Consider the following 14,874-nt stretch of genomic DNA (forward strand, 5'->3'; position numbering starts at 1 on the left):
AGACCTTTAAAAATCTATAAAAGAACCAAAATGTGTGATTGTTGTTTTTTTGTTTTTTGTAACAAAGACACATGGGTGTCAATTATTCAGTTGTTGAAAAATAAATGTTGAAAATATATTGAGTTATAATACAAATTATTGGAAAAGTCAAGATTGCCATGATATACATGATCTTTACAAGTGTATGGAAACTTGTGCTCACTGCTGTATCTATGGCATCAACATCTGAAATTCAGAAATGCATACTGCATTCACTGCAGGCCTTCAGAGCAATTTCAACGTGGGTTTATAAGCTTCATCGTGCGTAATTTTCTATAGAAATCAGGGGGAGTTGTCAGCCTTAAAAGTGAGTCCTCCTTGTCAAAGATTCACATTCTGAGAGCCAGATTGCTTTAACTTAATTACTCCTCCAGCTGTTTCTGTCCACACTGTGGTCTCTTCAGACCTCACAGCTCTGCCAGCCAAAAGCTAAATGAGGTTATCTCCCTCAGTCATTGTTTGCTGAGGCTTTGTTCTCTTTCACTTCGATGTTCTTTCAGATTTGGTTGAGAAAAAGAAACTACAGCAGATTTTGACCTGCAGAGTTACGCCTGTACATCACTGTACCACCAGGAGCCCTGACTGCTGACTTAGGTGGGACGCCTTATACTGCTGGGGACCAAGTTTGCATCACAAGGGCCAGAGTTACTTAAATTGAATACCTCACAAAATCCATAACAAGTAAGAATAGCTCTTGATCAGTTGTAGTTTTGCTCTCAGATAAACCTTTTGTCAGATTTAGAATCAGCCCTGTTGGCGAAGTTTGGTCAAGTATTTGGGTGCAGTCATTGGTGACTGTACAGCAATACAGATTATGCAAACAATGCATATGTTATACAAGATAAAAATGCTCAAAATATTTGTTCTGGGGAATTTTTGTGCCTTTATCGAAAGAAAGATAACAGATAAGAGTATTGATCTGCTGTTTGGGTGCAGATAATTGCATGCGGACTTCTGCAATGCCTGCCACAGGGGAGGAGTTGAAGAAGATTGCGTCCATTGTGTGAGGGATCTATAATGATTTTCCCAGCCTGTTTACTGCTCCTTGAAGGGTTTGTGCATGTAAGGGCACAGTTACATAACACGATACGCCACGTGATTTGTTAATCTGCTATCAAAATGCTGATCTCAGACAATATCTCAAGACCGAGCAATTTTACACACTGATCTGAGCGAAGGCCACTGTAAAAGGGAGGTAACAGATCTGCATAAGGTCAGAAGAGTTTACGGGCTTTCATTAATCCCATTTGATGTCTGTGTTGGTGATGATTGCCATGTGAGCTGCGTTAGCATTATTATCAAGCAGAAACATTTCGTGACCTTTTCCAGTGAGCGACAGTGCAAGGCCTTCCTTTAGCGGGCCTTTAGTGAAGAGATTGACCTCCCTGCCCCTCCCGCTCCGAACCCCTCAGGATCTGCTGTATTTATTGACCTCAGTTTGCAGAGTTCACAATCTGGCCCATCGGTAGTTAGAGCCATTGATTGGAGAATAACACATACATGATCAATCTGTTAAAATCGCACTAGCTGGGAGCTCAGCCAGCCACCGGCCTCTGGGGCCACGGGAGGCATGCAGCAACGTGACTGCTGGGTGGGCTGTAGCGGGGTTGCCTTCTGTGTGCATCCACACAATGGAGCATTTTCTGTGCATTCATGCATATCTGTATCATACATTCATCAAACGCACTCATTAACATGCAGCATGTGCCCTGTGTAAACATACATTAATCATAGCATGCTTCCACACACAAATATCACTGCACCCAACAGTCGATACCTCGCAAAATCCATAACAAGCTAGCACATTCTTTGACCGTTTGTAATTCTGCCATCAGAAGAACCTTTAAAAGCAGGACAAACCAGTAAACGAAGAGCAAATGTCACAGTTTCTTTGTTTATCGTCAGAGTAGTGACAAAGTCATTTTTATAGCACCATCGGAAGCCATTTCCAAAGTGCTTTACACACATGAAACAGGAATAACAAAGATGGAGAAATAAAATCAAAAGGCACTTTCCAAGGATTTGTTTTGTTTTATTTTGATTTGTTCCAGTATAAAATGGACATTTAACAAAATGAAAGTAACCTTAAAATGATCAAACACTGAATGAATGTCTTATGTGTAAAAGAAGAGGTTCATGCCAGAGAAAATCAAACCAGGGACGCTGCAGTAATAGGCACAGGTATACATTTTAAAGGTGGAGTCTGTGGTTCTTGAGAAACTTGGGTAGTTAGCACATTTTAACCCTGTTGCAACACAAAATAGCATTTCTATACAACTAGATTGCATTCTCAGTTATGTTTTGGTGGATATTATCTGTCACTCTGTGTTTGTTTTTGTAATATCCCAAATCTATTTGAAGTCAAATCATATTTTTGCCATTTATTTTGTTGGTTTACCAACCATATATAATTTGTGCAGGAATTGTCACCCAATACCCAGGACATTATGGAAAAGCATGAAATGTGCAGCAAAAGGGTCACATTTGAATTCAAACCATACTTGCCGAAACCTAATCAAAGAGCAGGTGGAAACCAAAAGTAAATAACGCGTGAAAACAAAACTTAAGCCAAAGAATAATGATCCCACATGGGAAAGTCCTGTGCCAAATTAAGTATCCTGTGCAGGAGCATGGATATGGACAGGATGTGCTGGAGTAGGGTAGGGAGCGGAGTGAGCCACTTTGATTATTTCCTATTTACAGAGGAAGCAATGTGTATCTATACTGTTTTGTGTGTATGGACACCTAATGAACTATGAGGAGATAATTGCTAAATTTGACAAGAAGTATACAAAACTAGAGCTGGATACTCCACTTTTCACCACTAGGTCGCCATTAAGATCTTCCAAATGTTTGATTAAGTCCCTATTTGAATTTTCTGGTTATCTAATAAACCGTTAACTTGCTACAGCAGGTGAAACACAGGTGTGGCTTTAAAACCCATGGCTTGGTTCAGTTAAGTTCTCAAGTAAGCCATGGCAGTGCGTAAGAATGCACAATGCAAGGATCCTTCAATAATCTCACCTAAATAGACTGCATGTTATGAAATACCTCTGCTTTTCTTGCAAAGACAGGCCAAAATGTCAAAATCCCATGTGAAAAATGTAAATTATACATTTGAGTTCCACTTTCTTTGTCATTGTTCAGGTGAACATCTCTATGTATGGGTGAAATTTTATCCCACAGTAGGAAAGTTTGTACATTATCGTGCAGGTTTCTCTGCTTTTTTTGCTTTTATTGTTTTCAACATTTTCATTGTAAAATAACTGTAATGGATGGATGGATGGATACTTTAGTAGTATAGTATATCTTGCTCATTTGTATAAAAATGGACTATTTCCATTCAGCGTATTTGTTCCATTGTAATACATTATTTTGCACATTTAGAAGCAAAAAAATGTGTTATTAAAATGCTTTTCTGCTGGAATTACATCAATATAATTATCAATATATCATTTGAGCCTCGACATTGGGATGCAACTACAGCACACATCACAACGTAAAGGATGAAACAAGGAACTGTAGTTCTTTTGCTGCTTGATACAAAAAGAAACCCTGCACAGTTCTCATTTTCAATATCAAATCTACAAGAGAGGACACAGAGTTAGTTGACTTGTAGGCTTTATATGTACACAAAAATGAGAGGAAACAATAGAAAGGATGATTTGATTGCAAAAACAAACACAATATCAGTTGCATGGAAATATTTCAGCTACAAAAAGGAGAATATTACTGAAAACAAGTACTTTGTCAGCAGTGTCTTGCAATTGTTACAACTCTAACACGAGGCTGTGCAACTTTTTAAAAGCGCCACAAAAGTCTGAGTGCAAAGCCAGATCTGAATGCTATCCAAAGCAGAGAAGTACTCTAGATGTGTTTTCCAGTGTTGCACCAAATTAGAAAAGTTTTAAAACATTTTTTCAGCTTTTCTTAAAAAATTATTTGTAATTTTGATGTAGATGTACTCCCCTGCTAAATGCCCCCAATCATTCTGGAATGAAGCATTATTTGTAAATAGAGTGAATCAAATCATATGGTGAAAAGTCTAGTTTTTTAAAATACTATATATTTAATAATAAATATATGTTGCAGAAGAACAAACTATCCCACTGTCAATATCCAATTTTCCAGTATCGTGCAGCCCTAATTAGAATGCCCTGTATCTGACTTTCTACAGTGCTCCTCCTGTCTTTGCTAGATTATAAACCTGTTTGCAATGTAAAGCTTAATAACAATAATGATAATAACAGCAACACAGCATTTACATATATTATGCTATTCCAGCTACATCCAGCCACTATAGCTTAGAGTATTATGGTTTATAGAGGTGAGTCAATGCCTCAACATTAGATGAGTGACATGTTCATCCATGTTTGTTCATAGTAAGTGGAATTCTACTTAAGTTATATACAGAAGACCAGATTATATTATACCATGCAAACATTAAAGTCTTACCATCATACATCTTGCATCATGAAGCTTATTTCGTGTAAAATTAGCATTACATGTACAACAATCACACATTGAGAGATGAGTGGTCAGTTCTCTGTAATCCTGCCTACATGATAACATGCTAATATTATCTTATTCTATATCGTGGTCTGCGTTAGCGCTGCTTGCGTCTCTCTGTAGCTCTCTTTCTCTCAGCCGGCAGTAGTGGACAGATGGTAAGATCAAACCCCATCAAACATTTACAACCTCCCTGACACAGCCTCATCACGCTCACTCCCTGACATCACAGAGACCCACCCTCACCACCCCCACATGTACAGACACACACCTGCCTGAGCCGACAGCGAGCTCACAGTATTTTCTAATTGTGAGTTCGATGGTAGGAGTCTGAATGGCACAGAAGCTCTTCCTCTCTGCACCCTAAACACTGAGTGATTCGTTTATTTGGGCAATAAAATGGTCTTATGTGCTCCACTGGACTTCAGGTTGATGGCATGTTTCCTTTACAATGTTGAGATTTTGGTCAGGGACGTTCATCAGGACATATTGAATCCATCAGACTTGTTTTACTGCAGCCTTGAGTCCCCGGGATCCTGCATCTGAAACTAACGGAGAAGGACGTCAGGGAGGACAAGGATGATGAGTCAAAGGAAGAGAGAGAGAGAAAGAAAGAGCATGAGAGGAGGAGGAGGAGGAGGAGGAGGAGGAGGATGACAGTGTTGAGGAGGATGGGAAGAGAGAAACACAGATGATTAGCAGGCGGGGGAGAAAGAGGAGGAGGAAGAGAGGTGGAGGTGGCGGAGGAGGAAGCACAGAAACTAAAATGGACAGCTGCACTGCTGTCACGTTACAACGTCCTTCAGGCTTTCAATGAAACAACAACCAGAGTTTTGCGCCCACAGAATGATGACGATAATACGGAGAAAAACTCTTTTGCACAGAAAAAAAAAACCCAAAAAACTTGCAGAAACATGGTTGTTATTTCTTGCATGCCGAGCAGCACTGAATCATACATTTAGTGTGTGCACGAACTCCAGCTTTTCACATTTCTATGCAGCAATTGTGCAGCTGAGGAAGAGATGTTTTTGCGACTGCAATCCTCGCTGAAACACACAGACGCATTTAAGCACACAAATATTATCTATAATGACATGCATGCAGACAAATAGATGCAAGAGTTAAAAAAAAATCTTAATAATCATCAGTCTGTTTCTATCCCAGCAACCCCACAGAGATTTGGTTGCCAAGTCAACCACTGCCACCTCGATGACAACCAGGCAGTAGTCAGCTTGTCTTCACCTCTATTCTATATTCAACTGAATCATGCTTGCTGCTCGTCTCACTGTGATTGTCTGTTTTGCTCACTTTTGCTCAAAAAAGGAGTGCGGAACAAGCTTTCGGGATCATTCCAGGTTGGCGAGGTTTACGCCACTGGTTTCAATCACAAGCTTATTCACTGTGATTGGTCTATTTTATACCTTTTGCAACACTCAGTCAAGGCCAAGTCTGTCATTTGGTTCCCACTCCAGGAAAGCAGCAGGAGTAACTTTTTTTAAGCCTGGAATGACCTTATTGACAGCTCAGTGCAATGTTTATGGGATGGAAAAAGAGAAGAGGGGGAAAAAACAACAGTGTTAATGTACAGGAACAAGGAAACAAACCAGGAAGAGAGAAAACACTTTTGGCATGTGTACCAGGTGACAAATTTTTACTTTAATAAGTGGGTAGAATCCCAGAACAACACTTCCTGCTAGAGCCCAACCTATACTCGTTTTGGAGCCAATTTAAATGTGTCAAAAATTCCAATGTTGATTTATCTGTATTTTTTAGATAATATATTATGTAGAATTATTACAAGGGAAAATGATGACATCATTGTTTAATAATAATGATAATAACTCCAGAAGTGTCTCTCACAAGCTAGTCTGCAACTAACAGTGAGGACACTGTTTGACTCCGCACCACCACCTACTCAGCTATGATGCAGACTCTGCTACATGTGCTGCAAAGCAAACAGTGATAAGAATACTGTAAATAAAGTCTGTGATAACGCCGTTTCAAAATTATCACAAATAAAACATCCAGAGGGTTGGTTGGTTGGTTGTTTTTTTGTTTTTTTAGTTAGTTAGTTGGTTGGTTGGTTGTTTGGTTGTATTAGTTTCCAAAATGTTCTCTGTAAATGTTTAGCAATAATCTTCAAACCATGATACCCTAACACTCTTTTTTTCTGAATGTTGCTTTAATAATGTCTGTTCTTTGGTATAACACAACATTGTACAACATCATGCGATTGTTTGATAGAAAAACATTGTGTTTCCTCAAAAATGTCCTCAGAATATTGTACCTTTGTTCACATATCACATCACAGGAACATTTTTTTTAAAAAAGCTTCTGATATCATCCTGAAAACATTGGTTGAATGCTGGTTAACAATGATCTTCCATTGTTTTCTGTAACTAAATCTGTGACCCTGTTAACATCCTCTAAGCATCCTCTGAATGTCGCAGTGAAAACATTAATTAGCTTTTCACCATATCGGAACATTATTTGAAAGAATTCATATCATTTAAACATTTTTGAACCTTAGATTGGAAAAGATCTCTTTATAACAGTATTAAAATATGAAGGTCGTGTTAACTAATGTTGCAGGAACATTCCCTGCTAAATGACCAAGTGAGTATTTCACAGGATTATGGTAAAAATGGACCTCAGAGACGAACGTGTGCATTTGAAGCCAGCACTGCTTTAGCATAATTAGGGACAGCAACACTTGCACCAAACTGAGAGTTACTTGGTAGTGTTAGTATAGTGTTCAATATCCAGAAATTCTGCTTTGTGACCCCCTAAAATGACACATGCTATGCTGCTCATGCCTGTTTTAATTTCACTTCTAACCGTTGCTTTCTTTGGGTGGACAAGTGTCTGCAAGTGTTTTCATTTGAGACAAATCCATTTAGCCTCTGTGATAACAAGATGGCGTGTTTACACTAAAATCTTGCATGGTGTAGCTTTAAAGTTTTAATAATTGAAATCTGATTGCGTTGGAGCCTCTAAAGGTTTACTGTTAAAGTCATAAAATGTTCTCCACTGGGAGTAACAAACAGTGCAGTGTACAGACTGGCTGCCGCATGACTTGCGACCCGAGCAGAGATATAATTTGACCCGACGGCGCACAGTTGTGAATGCATGAAGGGTTATGTGTACATTGCTCTGAGTGCACACACAGTAAGCGTCAGAAGAGCATACTAGAGTCATGCATAAACTACACAGAAAGCTGCCTGCTCACATGTGCATGGACTCACTCACCACCCACAGAGAGACACATTCGCTGTCCTTGCTGCTGATTGTTACACCTCAGCCTATAATGAGTCATCATGCCGTTTCTTTCCCCGACAGTTAATTTACCCATAATGACACTGGGCTGCAGGTCACCAGAACGACAGAGGCACAGACGAGCGTCGAGGTCACAGTAACACGGTATCTTTGCCTTTATGTCAGTCAGCTCATCTGCTGTTTGCAGAGCAGCAGAAGGTTCCGGCGTCCTCTGACCTGATAAGACACGCTGTAGATTAAAAGTCCATCTTTTATAGGAGGTGATACAATATTTCTCTCCATCTCTCTCTCTCTCTCACACACACAAACATCTCAGCGTTCAGAAACTCAAACCCAGAGCCAGCGATGACACTGAATACTCTCCCGGTGTTGACAGTGTTTGACTCATTCTGCAGTGTGCCTGCAGTCATTGAGATGCATAGCGAGGTCTAAACGCAGCTCTGCCAAGTTGTGGGCAGCCATTTAACCAACACAACACACACTCGCACAGACACACCAATGCAGGCACAGATGCGAAGGGGAGGGAGAAACACAGGGACCAGGATCATGTTAAAAGGCAATTAACTAGGAGCTCCTGATTCTGTGGTGTAAATTCCAAAATCTGTATTTGTTGTGATGATCTTTGTGAAAAGAAAATGAAGTCAGTATGTGTTGCATTGTACCTGTTTAACTCCCCGAACTCCAAAACCTGCTAATGGGTGTGAAATACATGTTGTTTTATCAACAAAATATGGCAAAGTTACACCATTTATTAGAGCCATAAGCTGTTTAAAAAAAAAAAAAAAAGAGAACTGTCAGAGTTTCAGTCTTTTTTAACTTATTCATTCCAAAATCACTTAATTCCACCTGTCTTGTTTAAAAGATTTCCAAAAAATTAACCAGTTGTAGTTGATTCTGCAACAGAAATCCCAAAATTCCGAGTTTGGGCGCGCAGATAGCTCAACTAATGGAGCGGGCAACCCATAAACAGGGGCTATAGTCCCCGACACAGCGGCCTGGGTTCAATTCCAGCTTTGCTGCAGGTCCCCCCCAATTCTTCTCCCTACTTTCCCGTCTGCCCCTCAACCTGTCAAACAAAGCAAAAAAAAATTTAAAAAAAATAAAAAATTCAGAGTTTGTTGGTGTGCCCAAGAATCCACGACTGACTCCACTGCAACAGTCTCATGAGAAAAAAATCTGGGACTATTAACTGATTACAGATTAATTAAAATCTAAGTAGTAACTTATCTGTACAATGCGGAGCGACCATTTCTTTTATTGATTATTGGTAAGATTTCTAATCACTTTGGAAACTGATGTACATATTGATTGCAGAGAAAGAAATTTTTATTTTCTCTTTATGGCACTACAACTGTGTCATACTGCGCAGAAAATATTATAAATAAAACATACAGTATATAATATGAGCTCTCTTCATTCTAGTCATAGCTACGCTGTTTCCATAGAAGAGCAGGACTTTTTTCTTGCAGTGAAAAATTAATCCACAGGGACTAAAAACATGACAGGAGCAAAAAAATCACCCAGAAATTGCCAAGGGTTAATTTTCACTTTCTATTCACCACTATTACCAGTGATAAAACAAAACCTAGAAGAGTGTGTGGTCATCCTAGCAGGTCTAAGAAGCTGTACCAACATGTTCACAGTGACAAGGCTAACAAGAATACAGCTCACTTTCTTAGTTTAGCGCATCAGCATGAACTGCTGAGGCTAATAGATATCATTAAATTAAGGTATTTAGTCAAAGACCTATAGAAGAATTTAAAATAAGTTCATCATCATGTTGACAATTCCTCCCGGGAAGGACATGAATATGAATATCTTTGTCAAAGTTTGGTCCAGTTGTGGAGTTATTTGATTTAAAATCAAAAATGTCAAACTAGAGGGAAAGTCAGTGGACAACTAAAATTACTTGGACTCATCCTCTACTCATTTCCGCACCAAATTTATAACAATCGATAAAGTAGTTGTTGAGATATTGTCCTTACAGCGCTAGGTAGTGGTAAAGTACAATGAAAACTTTACTTAAATGAGTTTGCTCTTATTCTCTTTATTTGCAGACAGTTGCTTAAGATGCATCATCCTCTGTACGACCAAACATTTCCTGTTGCCTTGTTTGTTTCCTCTGACTCCTCTATACCACTGTAAATAAATGAACAAGTGTTAGCACTATAAAGCCTTGTGTGGAGCAGTTTTCTTTGCCTTCTCCTTTGAAAAGATGACGCTGCCCTTTGCAAGACAAGTATCACTCAACATGCTTGTTGGAGATGACGAAACGATGCAGAAACGCGTCTTTAAAGGGCAGGTTGTGTTGGGGTGTGAGGTAATATTTCTAAATATGTTTTATAAAAATCAGTGTGAGCCTGACATCCAGGCTGATGCTGCAAATAGTCTCATCATTGGTGAAATGTGATTATTTCACACGATTTCGCATGATGGTTTTTTAGGCTGCCCCAATTAGATTTACCAGATTTACATTTTTATTGAGATTCTAGAGAACATTTTGGTTTAGAAACTTGTATTTTTGGTTCAGAAAATAGAAACAGACTGTCATGAGATTCAGTCCCAATAAACATGGGTCCAAACTTAATCTCTCAACCTTTGGTGAGCCCCTAAACTACATCTTGTGCCATCATCATGTCAAAATTTTAATAGTGATTGGTGCGGATAGCTATGAGGAAAACTGGCTAAGCTAAAATGGTAAACCTAAATATTACCAAATAACCATGTTAGCATTGCTTCTGTGAATACAGCATATCGTTGTTGTGTCCTGTTTTACCTATATGACTACATATTTGGGCTCTGTGTGCTTCCAAAACATGAGCTATATATACACCTACAACTCAGTTCTGCACCTGAACACCTCCTGAATTGACAGATGGAGTACCATAGCTACTGCTGTTCTGCAAGAAAAAACAGTTGCTGCATCGCCTTCGTCAAAACTGACAAAAATATGGCCATTTCGTTCCTGGAGGACATTAAATTCTTGTTCAAAGAACCCTAAAGGTGAATACTTTTGCCTGAAATTCATCACCAATCTATTTATTCTTATTAATGATATCCAGGCCTTCTACTGACCATCTGAAGCCCAAAATCTGCAGGCATGCAATCTTTAAGGAACCATTTGTAGAGCCAAAAACTGCAAAGAAAAAAAGAATTGTTAAATTTTCAACTTTCTGACAATTTGTGAACTACACATCTGTGACTTTCCAGCTGAAAATGTAATCAAATCTATATTTAAAATTGTAATATTTAATCAAAATTACTTCATTCTAAATATCTCATTTAAAATTTTACTAAAAATAACATTTTTCTGCTGATGAGATTCTGTTAAAAAACAAAAATTCTCCACTACTCATCCCAAACATGAAGCCATTAGTGACTCAGCTGTGACAAATGGCCAGTTTTTTAAAAATCTGTAACTATTTGGCTGAACTTTAGGTTGTGATTGCACAGAGCAGATAGGAGACAAGTATGGAAACAAATTAAAAATGGAAGTCTTAAAATACAATGGGTCCTCGGTTTGCGGCATTATGTCAGAACTGGTTACGTGGAACTAGTTGGTGAGTGGTGCAGACCAATACGTTGTCACACAGCGCTATAAGATGGCTTTGTTTACATTCACCGGTTGTACACCACCTTGGACTGAGCTACATTCACTAACTTTTTGCCCTTCATTATGGCTCCCAAGCGTGATCAAGTAGATCAAATTGTAAAAACAGTGCCATATATTCTATTATCTTCTTGTAAAATGACTCAAACATGCATGGAAGTCATTGGTATTCATGACTTTTCTGAAGAACTGATCGGTATAGTGATTCTCGGAACGGCTTTGTTTACATTTTTGCAGCAGTTCTGACTTCCGAACTCCGAAACAAACTTAAGAAAATCGACTTTTGTCAGACCGTAGGAACAGAACTATGACTTAAGTTGAGGATCCCCTGTATTTATTGTATGTAGAGTTACAATATTTCCAGTATTTTAAAGATGTAGTACATGTAGATCACAGTTTTTTTCATGGTTTTGTAAAATAATTCATCAATGAAATGCAACTTTTAAAAAAAATAGCATTATAACTGTTGCCATGCTGCACAGGAAACATTTCTAAGTTCTGTCTACTTCTAGACATGATTTTGTTGATTCCACAGAGATGCAGAACTTTATATTGCAGCGAAAAATGAACCTAAAGACAGTAAAAAAAAAACAACTGCTTGGCATTCAGTGGGTTAATGGAATCACCAGATGTGCGGTTAGCCAATTAGTTTGTTGTCACATCTCAGATATTACTGTGCAAGCTGCTGCCTAACTTAGCGATTTCCTGGTGAGACTCCACAAATATGTGCAGCGCAAATAGAAATAACAAGAAAGTTGGGACTTAAACACATATTTAACATGCAAGCAGCTGCATATGAGCCAAACACCGTGATCTGTAATCTGTAAGAAGCATTTAGTGGGACAAAGGTCATAATGTAGTACTTTTATCTACATGCATGTAGGGGGAAGGGTTGGCACCATGAAGGGATGATCATGTGTTTGTATAAAAGGGCCAGCCAGCTGAGCATGATTAAACCGGTAATCTGGCAGCGACACTTTCGCCGTGTTTAAGCTTCTTCTCTCTCAGGTTGATGATGCAGTTTTAAAGGTAACAGCGAGGTAGAACAAAGAGGAGATGTTACACTACAGTAATTGTGTTTGTTAGTCTCCTTGTCATTCAGTCAGCTGATTCACCGCCTGCCTCCAAATCACGATGCTGTAAAAATCCATTGACTGGGAACTGGCGACCATAAAGTTTGATGTGGCCATTCATGTTCCCCAGAGGACGAATGCCAACGATTTCTGTTATTTTCTTGGTTTTCCATCACATTTGCCCCTTGAGCAACACTTTCGAAAAGGCATCTAAAAAAGTGATCGCCCAGATTGGAATGAAGTTTGCTGCAGATATCCATTGTCCTTAAGTGATGAAACCTTATTTTCTTATGCCTGTGTCAACCAATAAATTCCTGTGGCATAAAACAGATATTAAAATCTAATGTGCAGGTTTCCATTTTTATGATATTATAGCTTTTTTTTAGCATCACCCTGAGGAAAAACTACTGATACTGGCTCTTAACCCTCCTGTTGTCCTCATTTACAGGCAGCAAAAAATATTATTCCTTTGTCTGAAAAAAATCCAAAAATTCAGCAAAAAAAGCCCCAAATTTATTTTAAAAAAATTGCAAAATCTTCAAGAAGAAAATTCTTTAAAAATTTCCCTTAAAATTTTTTTTTTTTTAAATCCCTAAATTTGGCAAGAAATAAAACTTTAAAAAATAAAATTTTTAAAAAAGTAAACATTTTCAAAAGATGAATAAAAATCTTCCAAAAAAATCCTAAAAATATCTAAAGTGGTTCCATATATATCAGTAAAACTTCTAAAGAAAAAAATCAACCAAAATCCAGCGAATTTTGCTGGATTTTGGTTGATTTTTTTTTAATGTTCTTAAAGAAACATTTTTTTTACCATTTCATTTTTTGCATCAAAAAATTTTCAAAAATTTCCCAAAAATGTTGAAAATGTGGAAGTTTTCACTGTGAAAATATGTATTTTTTCCAAATTTTCAAACTTTAAAACAGGTTAATTTGACCCACAGGACGTCAGGAGGGTTAAAGAAGTAAAACTGACAGTAAGTTTGTTGTTTTAACCAACATAAGCCTACATTTTGTGAATTGCATGATTTAAGTGTTATAATCAGGGGGAATGTGACATATAATAATTCATAGTATATTTATTTAAGCATAATGAAATGTATACATTGAAGACTCATTTCAAGAAGTGTCTGCTCTGGTTGTTTTTGTGACCCCATTTAACCCTCCTGGTTACAGCCTCATTTTGGGCATTCACTTGAGATTTGCTGCCTGCAAAAAGACAGCACATTTACCATCCAAAAGCATCACATCGTGCATCATGCACAAGGACACTTGGCAAAAACACACTCTTGTTGCACCAGTGTGAAAAACAGTTTTTCACTGCGTCTATTAGCATTCCTTCAGTTAATTTGCCTCTCCTCCACAATCCCCGTGGCAGAATAGATGTCTAAATCTTTTTTTTAACAGAAAAATGATAATCACCTGATCCTCGTGTTATAATTGGGGTCAAGGAGAACTCATCATTTATGAAGAAATATTCCCCCCTCTTATCCCTTTTCTCTCCCTCTTCCTTTCTCTCTCCATTTTATCATCTTCTGGGAAGGGTGTCATGGCACCCAGAAAAAAACTGTGACCTTGCTGTTCCACTCCAATTCATACCCATTTCTGTGTGTGTGTGTATGTGTGTGTGTGTGTGTGTGTGTGTGTGTGTGTGTGTGAATATGATTGTGTGCATATGTGTGTGGTCATCTAAAAACGGCCCACAAGAGGGTTTTGGCCCACAAAGGCACCTGACAGAAATGTCTCAGAAGCCAATACCACTCTAGGCTGTTTACACACATATGCAAAAAATGAACTGACACACACCTGAAGGCAGAAACAGAAGAAGGAAATGTACAAAGACAGTATGTACATGCGGAGCTACATGCACAGCCTTATTTCCTCTGAAGCTCTTCACAAACTCCTCCACCGAACAGAAACTGCATCGTCATTCCTAACAGAGATGCCATTTTGTTTTCAAAGGCAGTGCAGCACCGGAGCATCAAGGTTAGGACTGTGTTACCCACACAGGCACAAGTGTCTGTCTCTGAACATCTGACACCATTTGTCTTTTTTATTTTTGCTCAGACAATTTCTGCTTAGCAGAGGCTTGACAATACAGTCTCCCTGCAGTGCCACAGTTTGGTGACTGCATATTATGAATACATCTTTGACTCAAACATGATTCTCTCTGTCACGACCGCTCTTATCTTTTCCCCGACTCTCCTTTTTTGGTGTCCTGATGCTGCCCACTGCCACGTGTGGCAAAAATAAGATGATGCGATTACCATGACAACGTGAAGTAGTGACGTGGGGTTATTTCACAGATGAACCTTGATGACACTGATGAATCATGAGCAGGAAGAGGACCAGCATGTGTGACACTCT

Source organism: Amphiprion ocellaris, chromosome 14, assembly GCF_022539595.1.
Source record: "Amphiprion ocellaris isolate individual 3 ecotype Okinawa chromosome 14, ASM2253959v1, whole genome shotgun sequence".
NCBI classification, from domain to species: Eukaryota; Metazoa; Chordata; class Actinopteri; family Pomacentridae; genus Amphiprion; species Amphiprion ocellaris.